This window comes from Larus michahellis, chromosome 8 (assembly GCF_964199755.1).
Source record: "Larus michahellis chromosome 8, bLarMic1.1, whole genome shotgun sequence".
NCBI lineage: Eukaryota > Metazoa > Chordata > Aves > Charadriiformes > Laridae > Larus > Larus michahellis.
The window spans coordinates 21,425,231-21,444,397 of NC_133903.1; positions in this window are offsets into that span (position 1 = coordinate 21,425,231).

Genomic DNA, 19,167 nt, shown 5'->3' on the forward strand with positions numbered 1-19,167 from the left:
AGATATCTAGTTGATTTGAAGCAGTTCTGAGAAAGTCTAAGCATAATCCCCACTTTTCCCTCCTGGCACATTCCATGTGGGAGATACAGCAGGATGTATATTGGTTTTGAGGACAACTCAATGGACAGTGTAGGGAGAAAAGTTCCTGGCTCCTTGAATGCCGTTCCTGGAGACACTGCGATCAATGTGGGAGATATGTCAAGATGTGTGTTGGTTTTGAGGACGGCTCTCTGGAGAGTCTTAGCAAAGAGGTCACAGGGATAATCAGAGCAATTCTCAGAGACACTGAGAACAAGCTCCACAATTCCCTCCTGGCACTTTCCCTGTAGGAGATACCGCAAGACGTTTCTGTATATTGGGCACTGCGCTCTGCAGGGTGTTAGCAGAAACTTTCCCGGGACAGTGAAACCCTATGTCAGAGACACTGAGAAGAAGCCGCAATGCTCCTTCCAGGCATTTTCAGTGTGGGTGCCTTCTCCACGTGGTTCCTGGTTTCACTGCAGCTCTGAAGAGAATGTTAGCAAAGAGGTAACCGGGACAGTGAAAACAGTACTCAAAGACAGGGAGAGCAAGCTCTCTCTTGGCACTTTGGATGTGGGACATACAGCGAGATGTTTGCTGCTTTTGCGTTTGGCTGTTGGGAGATTTACAGCACAAAGATATCTAGTTGATTTGAAGCAGTTCCGAGAAAGTGTAAGCTTGATCCCCACTTTTCCCGCCTAGCACATTCCATGTGGGAGATACAGCAGGATGTATATTGGTTTTGAGGACAACTCAATGGACAGTGTAGGGAGAAAAGTTCCTGGCTCCTTGAATGCTGTTCCTGGAGACACTGCGATCAATGTGGGAGATATGTCAAGATGTGTGTTGGTTTTGAGGACGGCTCTCTGGAGAGTCTTAGCAAAGAGGTCACACGGATAATCAGAGCAATTCTCAGAGACACTGAGAACAAGATCGACAATTCCCTCCTGGCACTTTCCCTGTAGGAGATAGCGCAAGACGTTTCTGTATATTGGGCACTGCGCTCTGCAGGGTGTTAGCAGAGACTTTCCCGGGACAGTGAAACCCTATGTCAGAGACACTGAGAAGAAGCCGCAATGTTCCTTCCAGGCATTTTCAGTGTGGGTGCCTTCTCCACGTGGTTCCTGGTTTCACTGCAGCTCTGAAGAGAATGTTAGCAAAGAGGTAACCGGGACAGTGAAAACAGTACTCAAAGACAGGGAGAGCAAGCTCACCATTACTCTCTTGGCACTTTGGATGTGGGACATACAGCGAGATGTTTGCTGCTTTTGTGTTTGGCTGTTGGGAGATTTACAGCACAAAGATATCTAGTTGATTTGAAGCAGTTCTGAGAAAGTCTAAGCATAATCCCCACTTTTCCCTCCTGGCACTTTCCATGTGGGAGATACAGCAGGATGTATATTGGTTTTGAGGACAACTCAATGGACAGTGTAGGGAGAAAAGTTCCTGGCTCCTTGAATGCCGTTCCTGGAGACACTGCGATCAATGTGGGAGATATGTCAAGATGTGTGTTGGTTTTGAGGACGGCTCTCTGGAGAGTCTTAGCAAAGAGGTCACACGGATAATCAGAGCAATTCTCAGAGACACTGAGAACAAGCTCCACAATTCCCTCCTGGCACTTTCCCTGTAGGAGATACCGCAAGACGTTTCTGTATATTGGGCACTGCGCTCTGCAGGGTGTTAGCAGAGACTTTCCCGGGACAGTGAAACCCTATGTCAGAGACACTGAGAAGAAGCCGCAATGCTCCTTCCAGGCATTTTCAGTGTGGGTGCCTTCTCCACGTGGTTCCTGGTTTCACTGCAGCTCTGAAGAGAATGTTAGCAAAGAGGTAACCGGGACAGTGAAAACAGTACTCAAAGACAGGGAGAGCAAGCTCTCTCTTGGCACTTTGGATGTGGGACATACAGCGAGATGTTTGCTGCTTTTGCGTTTGGCTGTTGGGAGATTTACAGCACAAAGATATCTAGTTGATTTGAAGCAGTTCCGAGAAAGTCTAAGCATAATCCCCACTTTTCCCTCCTGGCACTTTCCATGTGGGAGATACAGCAGGATGTATATTGGTTTTGAGGACAACTCAATGGACAGTGTAGGGAGAAAAGTTCCTGGCTCCTTGAATGCTGTTCCTGGAGACACTGCGATCAATGTGGGAGATATGTCAAGATGTGTGTTGGTTTTGAGGACGGCTCTCTGGAGAGTCTTAGCAAAGAGGTCACACGGATAATCAGAGCAATTCTCAGAGACACTGAGAACAAGCTCCACAATTCCCTCCTGGCACTTTCCCTGTAGGAGATACCGCAAGACGTTTCTGTATATTGGGCACTGCGCTCTGCAGGGTGTTAGCAGAGACTTTCCCGGGACAGTGAAACCCTATGTCAGAGACACTGAGAAGAAGCCGCAATGCTCCTTCCAGGCATTTTCAGTGTGGGTGCCTTCTCCACGTGGTTCCTGGTTTCACTGCAGCTCTGAAGAGAATGTTAGCAAAGAGGTAACCGGGACAGTGAAAACAGTACTCAAAGACAGGGAGAGCAAGCTCTCTCTTGGCACTTTGGATGTGGGACATACAGCGAGATGTTTGCTGCTTTTGCGTTTGGCTGTTGGGAGATTTACAGCACAAAGATATCTAGTTGATTTGAAGCAGTTCCGAGAAAGTCTAAGCATAATCCCCACTTTTCCCTCCTGGCACTTTCCATGTGGGAGATACAGCAGGATGTATATTGGTTTTGAGGACAACTCAATGGACAGTGTAGGGAGAAAAGTTCCTGGCTCCTTGAATGCTGTTCCTGGAGACACTGCGATCAATGTGGGAGATATGTCAAGATGTGTGTTGGTTTTGAGGACGGCTCTCTGGAGAGTCTTAGCAAAGAGGTCACACGGATAATCAGAGCAATTCTCAGAGACACTGAGAACAAGCTCCACAATTCCCTCCTGGCACTTTCCCTGTAGGAGATACCGCAAGACGTTTCTGTATATTGGGCACTGCGCTCTGCAGGGTGTTAGCAGAGACTTTCCCGGGACAGTGAAACCCTATGTCAGAGACACTGAGAAGAAGCCGCAATGCTCCTTCCAGGCATTTTCAGTGTGGGTGCCTTCTCCACGTGGTTCCTGGTTTCACTGCAGCTCTGAAGAGAATGTTAGCAAAGAGGTAACCGGGACAGTGAAAACAGTACTCAAAGACAGGGAGAGCAAGCTCTCTCTTGGCACTTTGGATGTGGGACATACAGCGAGATGTTTGCTGCTTTTGCGTTTGGCTGTTGGGAGATTTACAGCTCAAAGATATCTAGTTGATTTGAAGCAGTTCCGAGAAAGTCTAAGCATAATCCCCACTTTTCCCTCCTGGCACTTTCCATGTGGGAGATACAGCAGGATGTATATTGGTTTTGAGGACAACTCAATGGACAGTGTAGGGAGAAAAGTTCCTGGCTCCTTGAATGCCGTTCCTGGAGACACTGCGATCAATGTGGGAGATATGTCAAGATGTGTGTTGGTTTTGAGGACGGCTCTCTGGAGAGTCTTAGCAAAGAGGTCACACGGATAATCAGAGCAATTCTCAGAGACACTGAGAACAAGCTCCACAATTCCCTCCTGGCACTTTCCCTGTAGGAGATACCGCAAGACGTTTCTGTATATTGGGCACTGCGCTCTGCAGGGTGTTAGCAGAGACTTTCCCGGGACAGTGAAACCCTATGTCAGAGACACTGAGAAGAAGCCGCAATGCTCCTTCCAGGCATTTTCAGTGTGGGTGCCTTCTCCACGTGGTTCCTGGTTTCACTGCAGCTCTGAAGAGAATGTTAGCAAAGAGGTAACCGGGACAGTGAAAACAGTACTCAAAGACAGGGAGAGCAAGCTCTCTCTTGGCACTTTGGATGTGGGACATACAGCGAGATGTTTGCTGCTTTTGCGTTTGGCTGTTGGGAGATTTACAGCACAAAGATATCTAGTTGATTTGAAGCAGTTCCGAGAAAGTCTAAGCATAATCCCCACTTTTCCCTCCTGGCACTTTCCATGTGGGAGATACAGCAGGATGTATATTGGTTTTGAGGACAACTCAATGGACAGTGTAGGGAGAAAAGTTCCTGGCTCCTTGAATGCTGTTCCTGGAGACACTGCGATCAATGTGGGAGATATGTCAAGATGTGTGTTGGTTTTGAGGACGGCTCTCTGGAGAGTCTTAGCAAAGAGGTCACACGGATAATCAGAGCAATTCTCAGAGACACTGAGAACAAGCTCCACAATTCCCTCCTGGCACTTTCCCTGTAGGAGATACCGCAAGACGTTTCTGTATATTGGGCACTGCGCTCTGCAGGGTGTTAGCAGAGACTTTCCCGGGACAGTGAAACCCTATGTCAGAGACACTGAGAAGAAGCCGCAATGCTCCTTCCAGGCATTTTCAGTGTGGGTGCCTTCTCCACGTGGTTCCTGGTTTCACTGCAGCTCTGAAGAGAATGTTAGCAAAGAGGTAACCGGGACAGTGAAAACAGTACTCAAAGACAGGGAGAGCAAGCTCTCTCTTGGCACTTTGGATGTGGGACATACAGCGAGATGTTTGCTGCTTTTGCGTTTGGCTGTTGGGAGATTTACAGCTCAAAGATATCTAGTTGATTTGAAGCAGTTCTGAGAAAGTCTAAGCATAATCCCCACTTTTCCCTCCTGGCACATTCCATGTGGGAGATACAGCAGGATGTATATTGGTTTTGAGGACAACTCAATGGACAGTGTAGGGAGAAAAGTTCCTGGCTCCTTGAATGCTGTTCCTGGAGACACTGCGATCAATGTGGGAGATATGTCAAGATGTGTGTTGGTTTTGAGGACGGCTCTCTGGAGAGTCTTAGCAAAGAGGTCACAGGGATAATCAGAGCAATTCTCAGAGACACTGAGAACAAGCTCCACAATTCCCTCCTGGCACTTTCCCTGTAGGAGATACCGCAAGACGTTTCTGTATATTGGGCACTGCGCTCTGCAGGGTGTTAGCAGAGACTTTCCCGGGACAGTGAAACCCTATGTCAGAGACACTGAGAAGAAGCCGCAATGCTCCTTCCAGGCATTTTCAGTGTGGGTGCCTTCTCCACGTGGTTCCTGGTTTCACTGCAGCTCTGAAGAGAATGTTAGCAAAGAGGTAACCGGGACAGTGAAAACAGTACTCAAAGACAGGGAGAGCAAGCTCTCTCTTGGCACTTTGGATGTGGGACATACAGCGAGATGTTTGCCGCTTTTGCGTTTGGCTGTTGGGAGATTTACAGCACAAAGATATCTAGTTGATTTGAAGCAGTTCTGAGAAAGTCTAAGCATAATCCCCACTTTTCCCTCCTGGCACATTCCATGTGGGAGATACAGCAGGATGTATATTGGTTTTGAGGACAACTCAATGGACAGTGTAGGGAGAAAAGTTCCTGGCTCCTTGAATGCCGTTCCTGGAGACACTGCGATCAATGTGGGAGATATGTCAAGATGTGTGTTGGTTTTGAGGACGGCTCTCTGGAGAGTCTTAGCAAAGAGGTCACAGGGATAATCAGAGCAATTCTCAGAGACACTGAGAACAAGCTCCACAATTCCCTCCTGGCACTTTCCCTGTAGGAGATACCGCAAGACGTTTCTGTATATTGGGCACTGCGCTCTGCAGGGTGTTAGCAGAGACTTTCCCGGGACAGTGAAACCCTATGTCAGAGACACTGAGAAGAAGCCGCAATGCTCCTTCCAGGCATTTTCAGTGTGGGTGCCTTCTCCACGTGGTTCCTGGTTTCACTGCAGCTCTGAAGAGAATGTTAGCAAAGAGGTAACCGGGACAGTGAAAACAGTACTCAAAGACAGGGAGAGCAAGCTCTCTCTTGGCACTTTGGATGTGGGACATACAGCGAGATGTTTGCTGCTTTTGCGTTTGGCTGTTGGGAGATTTACAGCACAAAGATATCTAGTTGATTTGAAGCAGTTCCGAGAAAGTGTAAGCTTGATCCCCACTTTTCCCGCCTGGCACATTCCATGTGGGAGATACAGCAGGATGTATATTGGTTTTGAGGACAACTCAATGGACAGTGTAGGGAGAAAAGTTCCTGGCTCCTTGAATGCTGTTCCTGGAGACACTGCGATCAATGTGGGAGATATGTCAAGATGTGTGTTGGTTTTGAGGACGGCTCTCTGGAGAGTCTTAGCAAAGAGGTCACAGGGATAATCAGAGCAATTCTCAGAGACACTGAGAACAAGATCGACAATTCCCTCCTGGCACTTTCCCTGTAGGAGATACCGCAAGACGTTTCTGTATATTGGGCACTGCGCTCTGCAGGGTGTTAGCAGAGACTTTCCCGGGACAGTGAAACCCTATGTCAGAGACACTGAGAAGAAGCCGCAATGTTCCTTCCAGGCATTTTCAGTGTGGGTGCCTTCTCCACGTGGTTCCTGGTTTCACTGCACCTCTGAAGAGAATGTTAGCAAAGAGGTAACCGGGACAGTGAAAACAGTACTCAAAGACAGGGAGAGCAAGCTCTCTCTTGGCACTTTGGATGTGGGACATACAGCGAGATGTTTGCTGCTTTTGCGTTTGGCTGTTGGGAGATTTACAGCACAAAGATATCTAGTTGATTTGAAGCAGTTCCGAGAAAGTCTAAGCATAATCCCCACTTTTCCCTCCTGGCACTTTCCATGTGGGAGATACAGCAGGATGTATATTGGTTTTGAGGACAACTCAATGGACAGTGTAGGGAGAAAAGTTCCTGGCTCCTTGAATGCTGTTCCTGGAGACACTGCGATCAATGTGGGAGATATGTCAAGATGTGTGTTGGTTTTGAGGACGGCTCTCTGGAGAGTCTTAGCAAAGAGGTCACAGGGATAATCAGAGCAATTCTCAGAGACACTGAGAACAAGCTCCACAATTCCCTCCTGGCACTTTCCCTGTAGGAGATACCGCAAGACGTTTCTGTATATTGGGCACTGCGCTCTGCAGGGTGTTAGCAGAGACTTTCCCGGGACAGTGAAACCCTATGTCAGAGACACTGAGAAGAAGCCGCAATGCTCCTTCCAGGCATTTTCAGTGTGGGTGCCTTCTCCACGTGGTTCCTGGTTTCACTGCAGCTCTGAAGAGAATGTTAGCAAAGAGGTAACCGGGACAGTGAAAACAGTACTCAAAGACAGGGAGAGCAAGCTCTCTCTTGGCACTTTGGATGTGGGACATACAGCGAGATGTTTGCTGCTTTTGCGTTTGGCTGTTGGGAGATTTACAGCTCAAAGATATCTAGTTGATTTGAAGCAGTTCTGAGAAAGTCTAAGCATAATCCCCACTTTTCCCTCCTGGCACATTCCATGTGGGAGATACAGCAGGATGTATATTGGTTTTGAGGACAACTCAATGGACAGTGTAGGGAGAAAAGTTCCTGGCTCCTTGAATGCTGTTCCTGGAGACACTGCGATCAATGTGGGAGATATGTCAAGATGTGTGTTGGTTTTGAGGACGGCTCTCTGGAGAGTCTTAGCAAAGAGGTCACAGGGATAATCAGAGCAATTCTCAGAGACACTGAGAACAAGCTCCACAATTCCCTCCTGGCACTTTCCCTGTAGGAGATACCGCAAGACGTTTCTGTATATTGGGCACTGCGCTCTGCAGGGTGTTAGCAGAGACTTTCCCGGGACAGTGAAACCCTATGTCAGAGACACTGAGAAGAAGCCGCAATGCTCCTTCCAGGCATTTTCAGTGTGGGTGCCTTCTCCACGTGGTTCCTGGTTTCACTGCAGCTCTGAAGAGAATGTTAGCAAAGAGGTAACCGGGACAGTGAAAACAGTACTCAAAGACAGGGAGAGCAAGCTCTCTCTTGGCACTTTGGATGTGGGACATACAGCGAGATGTTTGCTGCTTTTGCGTTTGGCTGTTGGGAGATTTACAGCACAAAGATATCTAGTTGATTTGAAGCAGTTCCGAGAAAGTCTAAGCATAATCCCCACTTTTCCCTCCTGGCACTTTCCATGTGGGAGATACAGCAGGATGTATATTGGTTTTGAGGACAACTCAATGGACAGTGTAGGGAGAAAAGTTCCTGGCTCCTTGAATGCCATTCCTGGAGACACTGCGATCAATGTGGGCGATATGTCAAGATGTGTGTTGGTTTTGAGGACGGCTCTCTGGAGAGTCTTAGCAAAGAGGTCACATGGATAATCAGAGCAATTCTCAGAGACACTGAGAACAAGATCGACAATTCCCTCCTGGCACTTTCCCTGTAGGAGATACCGCAAGATGTTTCTGGATATTGGGCACTGCGCTCTGCAGGGTGTTAGCAGAGACTTTCCCGGGACAGTGAAACCCTATGTCAGAGACACTGAGAAGAAGCCGCAATGTTCCTTCCAGGCATTTTCAGTGTGGGTGCCTTCTCCACGTGGTTCCTGGTTTCACTGCAGCTCTGAAGAGAATGTTAGCAAAGAGGTAACCGGGACAGTGAAAACAGTACTCAAAGACAGGGAGAGCAAGCTCACCATGACTCTCTTGGCACTTTGGATGTGGGACATACAGCGAGATGTTTGCTGCTTTTGCGTTTGGCTGTTGGGAGATTTACAGCACAAAGATATCTAGTTGATTTGAAGCAGTTCTGAGAAAGTCTAAGCATAATCCCCACTTTTCCCTCCTGGCACATTCCATGTGGGAGATACAGCAGGATGTATATTGGTTTTGAGGACAACTCAATGGACAGTGTAGGGAGAAAAGTTCCTGGCTCCTTGAATGCCATTCCTGGAGACACTGCGATCAATGTGGGAGATATGTCAAGATGTGTGTTGGTTTTGAGGATGGCTCTCTGGAGAGTCTTAGCAAAGAGGTCACAGGGATAATCAGAGCAATTCTCAGAGACACTGAGAACAAGCTCCACAATTCCCTCCTGGCACTTTCCCTGTAGGAGATACCGCAAGACGTTTCTGTATATTGGGCACTGCGCTCTGCAGGGTGTTAGCAGAGACTTTCCCGGGACAGTGAAACCCTATGTCAGAGACACTGAGAAGAAGCCGCAATGCTCCTTCCAGGCATTTTCAGTGTGGGTGCCTTCTCCACGTGGTTCCTGGTTTCACTGCAGCTCTGAAGAGAATGTTAGCAAAGAGGTAACCGGGACAGTGAAAACAGTACTCAAAGACAGGGAGAGCAAGCTCTCTCTTGGCACTTTGGATGTGGGACATACAGCGAGATGTTTGCTGCTTTTGCGTTTGGCTGTTGGGAGATTTACAGCACAAAGATATCTAGTTGATTTGAAGCAGTTCCGAGAAAGTGTAAGCTTGATCCCCACTTTTCCCGCCTAGCACATTCCATGTGGGAGATACAGCAGGATGTATATTGGTTTTGAGGACAACTCAATGGACAGTGTAGGGAGAAAAGTTCCTGGCTCCTTGAATGCTGTTCCTGGAGACACTGCGATCAATGTGGGAGATATGTCAAGATGTGTGTTGGTTTTGAGGACGGCTCTCTGGAGAGTCTTAGCAAAGAGGTCACAGGGATAATCAGAGCAATTCTCAGAGACACTGAGAACAAGCTCCACAATTCCCTCCTGGCACTTTCCCTGTAGGAGATACCGCAAGACGTTTCTGTATATTGGGCACTGCGCTCTGCAGGGTGTTAGCAGAGACTTTCCCGGGACAGTGAAACCCTATGTCAGAGACACTGAGAAGAAGCCGCAATGTTCCTTCCAGGCATTTTCAGTGTGGGTGCCTTCTCCACGTGGTTCCTGGTTTCACTGCAGCTCTGAAGAGAATGTTAGCAAAGAGGTAACCGGGACAGTGAAAACAGTACTCAAAGACAGGGAGAGCAAGCTCACCATGACTCTCTTGGCACTTTGGATGTGGGACATACAGCGAGATGTTTGCTGCTTTTGCGTTTGGCTGTTGGGAGATTTACAGCACAAAGATATCTAGTTGATTTGAAGCAGTTCCGAGAAAGTGTAAGCTTGATCCCCACTTTTCCCGCCTAGCACATTCCATGTGGGAGATACAGCAGGATGTATATTGGTTTTGAGGACAACTCAATGGACAGTGTAGGGAGAAAAGTTCCTGGCTCCTTGAATGCTGTTCCTGGAGACACTGCGATCAATGTGGGAGATATGTCAAGATGTGTGTTGGTTTTGAGGACGGCTCTCTGGAGAGTCTTAGCAAAGAGGTCACAGGGATAATCAGAGCAATTCTCAGAGACACTGAGAACAAGCTCCACAATTCCCTCCTGGCACTTTCCCTGTAGGAGATACCGCAAGACGTTTCTGTATATTGGGCACTGCGCTCTGCAGGGTGTTAGCAGAGACTTTCCCGGGACAGTGAAACCCTATGTCAGAGACACTGAGAAGAAGCCGCAATGCTCCTTCCAGGCATTTTCAGTGTGGGTGCCTTCTCCACGTGGTTCCTGGTTTCACTGCAGCTCTGAAGAGAATATTAGCAAAGAGGTAACCGGGACAGTGAAAACAGTACTCAAAGACAGGGAGAGCAAGCTCTCTCTTGGCACTTTGGATGTGGGACATACAGCGAGATGTTTGCTGCTTTTGCGTTTGGCTGTTGGGAGATTTACAGCACAAAGATATCTAGTTGATTTGAAGCAGTTCCGAGAAAGTGTAAGCATAATCCCCACTTTTCCCTCCTGGCACTTTCCATGTGGGAGATACAGCAGGATGTATATTGGTTTTGAGGACAACTCAATGGACAGTGTAGGGAGAAAAGTTCCTGGCTCCTTGAATGCTGTTCCTGGAGACACTGCGATCAATGTGGGAGATATGTCAAGATGTGTGTTGGTTTTGAGGACGGCTCTCTGGAGAGTCTTAGCAAAGAGGTCACAGGGATAATCAGAGCAATTCTCAGAGACACTGAGAACAAGCTCCACAATTCCCTCCTGGCACTTTCCCTGTACGAGATACCGCAAGACGTTTCTGTATATTGGGCACTGCGCTCTGCAGGGTGTTAGCAGAGACTTTCCCGGGACAGTGAAACCCTATGTCAGAGACACTGAGAAGAAGCCGCAATGTTCCTTCCAGGCATTTTCAGTGTGGGTGCCTTCTCCACGTGGTTCCTGGTTTCACTGCAGCTCTGAAGAGAATGTTAGCAAAGAGGTAACCGGGACAGTGAAAACAGTACTCAAAGACAGGGAGAGCAAGCTCACCATTACTCTCTTGGCACTTTGGATGTGGGACATACAGCGAGATGTTTGCTGCTTTTGCGTTTGGCTGTTGGGAGATTTACAGCACAAAGATATCTAGTTGATTTGAAGCAGTTCTGAGAAAGTCTAAGCATAATCCCCACTTTTCCCTCCTGGCACATTCCATGTGGGAGATACAGCAGGATGTATATTGGTTTTGAGGACAACTCAATGGACAGTGTAGGGAGAAAAGTTCCTGGCTCCTTGAATGCTGTTCCTGGAGACACTGCGATCAATGTGGGAGATATGTCAAGATGTGTGTTGGTTTTGAGGACGGCTCTCTGGAGAGTCTTAGCAAAGAGGTCACAGGGATAATCAGAGCAATTCTCAGAGACACTGAGAACAAGCTCCACAATTCCCTCCTGGCACTTTCCCTGTAGGAGATACCGCAAGACGTTTCTGTATATTGGGCACTGCGCTCTGCAGGGTGTTAGCAGAGACTTTCCCGGGACAGTGAAACCCTATGTCAGAGACACTGAGAAGAAGCCGCAATGCTCCTTCCAGGCATTTTCAGTGTGGGTGCCTTCTCCACGTGGTTCCTGGTTTCACTGCAGCTCTGAAGAGAATGTTAGCAAAGAGGTAACCGGGACAGTGAAAACAGTACTCAAAGACAGGGAGAGCAAGCTCTCTCTTGGCACTTTGGATGTGGGACATACAGCGAGATGTTTGCTGCTTTTGCGTTTGGCTGTTGGGAGATTTACAGCACAAAGATATCTAGTTGATTTGAAGCAGTTCCGAGAAAGTCTAAGCATAATCCCCACTTTTCCCTCCTGGCACTTTCCATGTGGGAGATACAGCAGGATGTATATTGGTTTTGAGGACAACTCAATGGACAGTGTAGGGAGAAAAGTTCCTGGCTCCTTGAATGCTGTTCCTGGAGACACTGCGATCAATGTGGGAGATATGTCAAGATGTGTGTTGGTTTTGAGGACGGCTCTCTGGAGAGTCTTAGCAAAGAGGTCACAGGGATAATCAGAGCAATTCTCAGAGACACTGAGAACAAGCTCCACAATTCCCTCCTGGCACTTTCCCTGTAGGAGATACCGCAAGACGTTTCTGTATATTGGGCACTGCGCTCTGCAGGGTGTTAGCAGAGACTTTCCCGGGACAGTGAAACCCTATGTCAGAGACACTGAGAAGAAGCCGCAATGCTCCTTCCAGGCATTTTCAGTGTGGGTGCCTTCTCCACGTGGTTCCTGGTTTCACTGCAGCTCTGAAGAGAATGTTAGCAAAGAGGTAACCGGGACAGTGAAAACAGTACTCAAAGACAGGGAGAGCAAGCTCTCTCTTGGCACTTTGGATGTGGGACATACAGCGAGATGTTTGCTGCTTTTGCGTTTGGCTGTTGGGAGATTTACAGCTCAAAGATATCTAGTTGATTTGAAGCAGTTCTGAGAAAGTCTAAGCATAATCCCCACTTTTCCCTCCTGGCACATTCCATGTGGGAGATACAGCAGGATGTATATTGGTTTTGAGGACAACTCAATGGACAGTGTAGGGAGAAAAGTTCCTGGCTCCTTGAATGCTGTTCCTGGAGACACTGCGATCAATGTGGGAGATATGTCAAGATGTGTGTTGGTTTTGAGGACGGCTCTCTGGAGAGTCTTAGCAAAGAGGTCACAGGGATAATCAGAGCAATTCTCAGAGACACTGAGAACAAGCTCCACAATTCCCTCCTGGCACTTTCCCTGTAGGAGATACCGCAAGACGTTTCTGTATATTGGGCACTGCGCTCTGCAGGGTGTTAGCAGAGACTTTCCCGGGACAGTGAAACCCTATGTCAGAGACACTGAGAAGAAGCCGCAATGCTCCTTCCAGGCATTTTCAGTGTGGGTGCCTTCTCCACGTGGTTCCTGGTTTCACTGCAGCTCTGAAGAGAATGTTAGCAAAGAGGTAACCGGGACAGTGAAAACAGTACTCAAAGACAGGGAGAGCAAGCTCTCTCTTGGCACTTTGGATGTGGGACATACAGCGAGATGTTTGCTGCTTTTGCGTTTGGCTGTTGGGAGATTTACAGCACAAAGATATCTAGTTGATTTGAAGCAGTTCCGAGAAAGTCTAAGCATAATCCCCACTTTTCCCTCCTGGCACTTTCCATGTGGGAGATACAGCAGGATGTATATTGGTTTTGAGGACAACTCAATGGACAGTGTAGGGAGAAAAGTTCCTGGCTCCTTGAATGCCATTCCTGGAGACACTGCGATCAATGTGGGCGATATGTCAAGATGTGTGTTGGTTTTGAGGACGGCTCTCTGGAGAGTCTTAGCAAAGAGGTCACATGGATAATCAGAGCAATTCTCAGAGACACTGAGAACAAGATCGACAATTCCCTCCTGGCACTTTCCCTGTAGGAGATACCGCAAGATGTTTCTGGATATTGGGCACTGCGCTCTGCAGGGTGTTAGCAGAGACTTTCCCGGGACAGTGAAACCCTATGTCAGAGACACTGAGAAGAAGCCGCAATGTTCCTTCCAGGCATTTTCAGTGTGGGTGCCTTCTCCACGTGGTTCCTGGTTTCACTGCAGCTCTGAAGAGAATGTTAGCAAAGAGGTAACCGGGACAGTGAAAACAGTACTCAAAGACAGGGAGAGCAAGCTCACCATGACTCTCTTGGCACTTTGGATGTGGGACATACAGCGAGATGTTTGCTGCTTTTGCGTTTGGCTGTTGGGAGATTTACAGCACAAAGATATCTAGTTGATTTGAAGCAGTTCTGAGAAAGTCTAAGCATAATCCCCACTTTTCCCTCCTGGCACATTCCATGTGGGAGATACAGCAGGATGTATATTGGTTTTGAGGACAACTCAATGGACAGTGTAGGGAGAAAAGTTCCTGGCTCCTTGAATGCCATTCCTGGAGACACTGCGATCAATGTGGGAGATATGTCAAGATGTGTGTTGGTTTTGAGGATGGCTCTCTGGAGAGTCTTAGCAAAGAGGTCACAGGGATAATCAGAGCAATTCTCAGAGACACTGAGAACAAGCTCCACAATTCCCTCCTGGCACTTTCCCTGTAGGAGATACCGCAAGACGTTTCTGTATATTGGGCACTGCGCTCTGCAGGGTGTTAGCAGAGACTTTCCCGGGACAGTGAAACCCTATGTCAGAGACACTGAGAAGAAGCCGCAATGCTCCTTCCAGGCATTTTCAGTGTGGGTGCCTTCTCCACGTGGTTCCTGGTTTCACTGCAGCTCTGAAGAGAATGTTAGCAAAGAGGTAACCGGGACAGTGAAAACAGTACTCAAAGACAGGGAGAGCAAGCTCTCTCTTGGCACTTTGGATGTGGGACATACAGCGAGATGTTTGCTGCTTTTGCGTTTGGCTGTTGGGAGATTTACAGCACAAAGATATCTAGTTGATTTGAAGCAGTTCCGAGAAAGTGTAAGCTTGATCCCCACTTTTCCTGCCTAGCACATTCCATGTGGGAGATACAGCAGGATGTATATTGGTTTTGAGGACAACTCAATGGACAGTGTAGGGAGAAAAGTTCCTGGCTCCTTGAATGCTGTTCCTGGAGACACTGCGATCAATGTGGGAGATATGTCAAGATGTGTGTTGGTTTTGAGGACGGCTCTCTGGAGAGTCTTAGCAAAGAGGTCACAGGGATAATCAGAGCAATTCTCAGAGACACTGAGAACAAGCTCCACAATTCCCTCCTGGCACTTTCCCTGTAGGAGATACCGCAAGACGTTTCTGTATATTGGGCACTGCGCTCTGCAGGGTGTTAGCAGAGACTTTCCCGGGACAGTGAAACCCTATGTCAGAGACACTGAGAAGAAGCCGCAATGCTCCTTCCAGGCATTTTCAGTGTGGGTGCCTTCTCCACGTGGTTCCTGGTTTCACTGCAGCTCTGAAGAGAATGTTAGCAAAGAGGTAACCGGGACAGTGAAAACAGTACTCAAAGACAGGGAGAGCAAGCTCTCTCTTGGCACTTTGGATGTGGGACATACAGCGAGATGTTTGCTGCTTTTGCGTTTGGCTGTTGGGAGATTTACAGCACAAAGATATCTAGTTGATTTGAAGCAGTTCTGAGAAAGTCTAAGCATAATCCCCACTTTTCCCTCCTGGCACATTCCATGTGGGAGATACAGCAGGATGTATATTGGTTTTGAGGACAACTCAATGGACAGTGTAGGGAGAAAAGTTCCTGGCTCCTTGAATGCTGTTCCTGGAGACACTGCGATCAATGTGGGAGATATGTCAAGATGTGTGTTGGTTTTGAGGACGGCTCTCTGGAGAGTCTTAGCAAAGAGGTCACAGGGATAATCAGAGCAATTCTCAGAGACACTGAGAACAAGCTCCACAATTCCCTCCTGGCACTTTCCCTGTAGGAGATACCGCAAGACGTTTCTGTATATTGGGCACAGCGCTCTGCAGGGTGTTAGCAGAGACTTTCCCGGGACAGTGAAACCCTATGTCAGAGACACTGAGAAGAAGCCGCAATGCTCCTTCCAGGCATTTTCAGTGTGGGTGCCTTCTCCACGTGGTTCCTGGTTTCACTGCAGCTCTGAAGAGAATGTTAGCAAAGAGGTAACCGGGACAGTGAAAACAGTACTCAAAGACAGGGAGAGCAAGCTCTCTCTTGGCACTTTGGATGTGGGACATACAGCGAGATGTTTGCTGCTTTTGCGTTTGGCTGTTGGGAGATTTACAGCACAAAGATATCTAGTTGATTTGAAGCAGTTCCGAGAAAGTCTAAGCATAATCCCCACTTTTCCCTCCTGGCACTTTCCATGTGGGAGATACAGCAGGATGTATATTGGTTTTGAGGACAACTCAATGGACAGTGTAGGGAGAAAAGTTCCTGGCTCCTTGAATGCCATTCCTGGAGACACTGCGATCAATGTGGGCGATATGTCAAGATGTGTGTTGGTTTTGAGGACGGCTCTCTGGAGAGTCTTAGCAAAGAGGTCACATGGATAATCAGAGCAATTCTCAGAGACACTGAGAACAAGATCGACAATTCCCTCCTGGCACTTTCCCTGTAGGAGATACCGCAAGATGTTTCTGGATATTGGGCACTGCGCTCTGCAGGGTGTTAGCAGAGACTTTCCCGGGACAGTGAAACCCTATGTCAGAGACACTGAGAAGAAGCCGCAATGTTCCTTCCAGGCATTTTCAGTGTGGGTGCCTTCTCCACGTGGTTCCTGGTTTCACTGCAGCTCTGAAGAGAATGTTAGCAAAGAGGTAACCGGGACAGTGAAAACAGTACTCAAAGACAGGGAGAGCAAGCTCTCTCTTGGCACTTTGGATGTGGGACATACAGCGAGATGTTTGCTGCTTTTGCGTTTGGCTGTTGGGAGATTTACAGCACAAAGATATCTAGTTGATTTGAAGCAGTTCCGAGAAAGTGTAAGCTTGATCCCCACTTTTCCTGCCTAGCACATTCCATGTGGGAGATACAGCAGGATGTATATTGGTTTTGAGGACAACTCAATGGACAGTGTAGGGAGAAAAGTTCCTGGCTCCTTGAATGCTGTTCCTGGAGACACTGCGATCAATGTGGGAGATATGTCAAGATGTGTGTTGGTTTTGAGGACGGCTCTCTGGAGAGTCTTAGCAAAGAGGTCACAGGGATAATCAGAGCAATTCTCAGAGACACTGAGAACAAGCTCCACAATTCCCTCCTGGCACTTTCCCTGTAGGAGATACCGCAAGACGTTTCTGTATATTGGGCACTGCGCTCTGCAGGGTGTTAGCAGAGACTTTCCCGGGACAGTGAAACCCTATGTCAGAGACACTGAGAAGAAGCCGCAATGCTCCTTCCAGGCATTTTCAGTGTGGGTGCCTTCTCCACGTGGTTCCTGGTTTCACTGCAGCTCTGAAGAGAATGTTAGCAAAGAGGTAACCGGGACAGTGAAAACAGTACTCAAAGACAGGGAGAGCAAGCTCTCTCTTGGCACTTTGGATGTGGGACATACAGCGAGATGTTTGCTGCTTTTGCGTTTGGCTGTTGGGAGATTTACAGCTCAAAGATATCTAGTTGATTTGAAGCAGTTCTGAGAAAGTCTAAGCATAATCCCCACTTTTCCCTCCTGGCACATTCCATGTGGGAGATACAGCAGGATGTATATTGGTTTTGAGGACAACTCAATGGACAGTGTAGGGAGAAAAGTTCCTGGCTCCTTGAATGCTGTTCCTGGAGACACTGCGATCAATGTGGGAGATATGTCAAGATGTGTGTTGGTTTTGAGGACGGCTCTCTGGAGAGTCTTAGCAAAGAGGTCACAGGGATAATCAGAGCAATTCTCAGAGACACTGAGAACAAGCTCCACAATTCCCTCCTGGCACTTTCCCTGTAGGAGATACCGCAAGACGTTTCTGTATATTGGGCACTGCGCTCTGCAGGGTGTTAGCAGAGACTTTCCCGGGACAGTGAAACCCTATGTCAGAGACACTGAGAAGAAGCCGCAATGCTCCTTCCAGGCATTTTCAGTGTGGGTGCCTTCTCCACGTGGTTCCTGGTTTCACTGCAGCTCTGAAGAGAATGTTAGCAAAGAGGTAACCGGGACAGTGAAAACAGTACTCAAAGACAGGGAGAGCAAGCTCTCTCTTGGCACTTTGGATGTGGGACATACAGCGAGATGTTTGCTGCTTTTGCGTTTGGCTGTTGGGAGATTTACAGCACAAAGATATCTAGTTGATTTGAAGCAGTTCCGAGAAAGTCTAAGCATAATCCCCACTTTTCCCTCCTGGCACTTTCCATGTGGGAGATACAGCAGGATGTATATTGGTTTTGAGGACAACTCAATGGACAGTGTAGGGAGAAAAGTTCCTGGCTCCTTGAATGCCATTCCTGGAGACACTGCGATCAATGTGGGCGATATGTCAAGATGTGTGTTGGTTTTGAGGACGGCTCTCTGGAGAGTCTTAGCAAAGAGGTCACATGGATAATCAGAGCAATTCTCAGAGACACTGAGAACAAGATCGACAATTCCCTCCTGGCACTTTCCCTGTAGGAGATACCGCAAGATGTTTCTGGATATTGGGCACTGCGCTCTGCAGGGTGTTAGCAGAGACTTTCCCGGGACAGTGAAACCCTATGTCAGAGACACTGAGAAGAAGCCGCAATGTTCCTTCCAGGCATTTTCAGTGTGGGTGCCTTCTCCACGTGGTTCCTGGTTTCACTGCAGCTCTGAAGAGAATGTTAGCAAAGAGGTAACCGGGACAGTGAAAACAGTACTCAAAGACAGGGAGAGCAAGCTCACCATGACTCTCTTGGCACTTTGGATGTGGGACATACAGCGAGATGTTTGCTGCTTTTGCGTTTGGCTGTTGGGAGATTTACAGCACAAAGATATCTAGTTGATTTGAAGCAGTTCTGAGAAAGTCTAAGCATAATCCCCACTTTTCCCTCCTGGCACATTCCATGTGGGAGATACAGCAGGATGTATATTGGTTTTGAGGACAACTCAATGGACAGTGTAGGGAGAAAAGTTCCTGGCTCCTTGAATGCCATTCCTGGAGACACTGCGATCAATGTGGGAGATATGTCAAGATGTGTGTTGGTTTTGAGGATGGCTCTCTGGAGAGTCTTAGCAAAGAGGTCACAGGGATAATCAGAGCAATTCTCAGAGACACTGAGAACAAGCTCCACAATTCCCTCCTGGCACTTTCCCTGTAGGAGATACCGCAAGACGTTTCTGTATATTGGGCACTGCGCTCTGCAGGGTGTTAGCAGAGACTTTCCCGGGACAGTGAAACCCTATGTCAGAGACACTGAGAAGAAGCCGCAATGCTCCTTCCAGGCATTTTCAGTGTGGGTGCCTTCTCCACGTGGTTCCTGGTTTCACTGCAGCTCTGAAGAGAATGTTAGCAAAGAGGTAACCGGGACAGTGAAAACAGTACTCAAAGACAGGGAGAGCAAGCTCTCTCTTGGCACTTTGGATGTGGGACATACAGCGAGATGTTTGCTGCTTTTGCGTTTGGCTGTTGGGAGATTTACAGCACAAAGATATCTAGTTGATTTGAAGCAGTTCCGAGAAAGTGTAAGCTTGATCCCCACTTTTCCTGCCTAG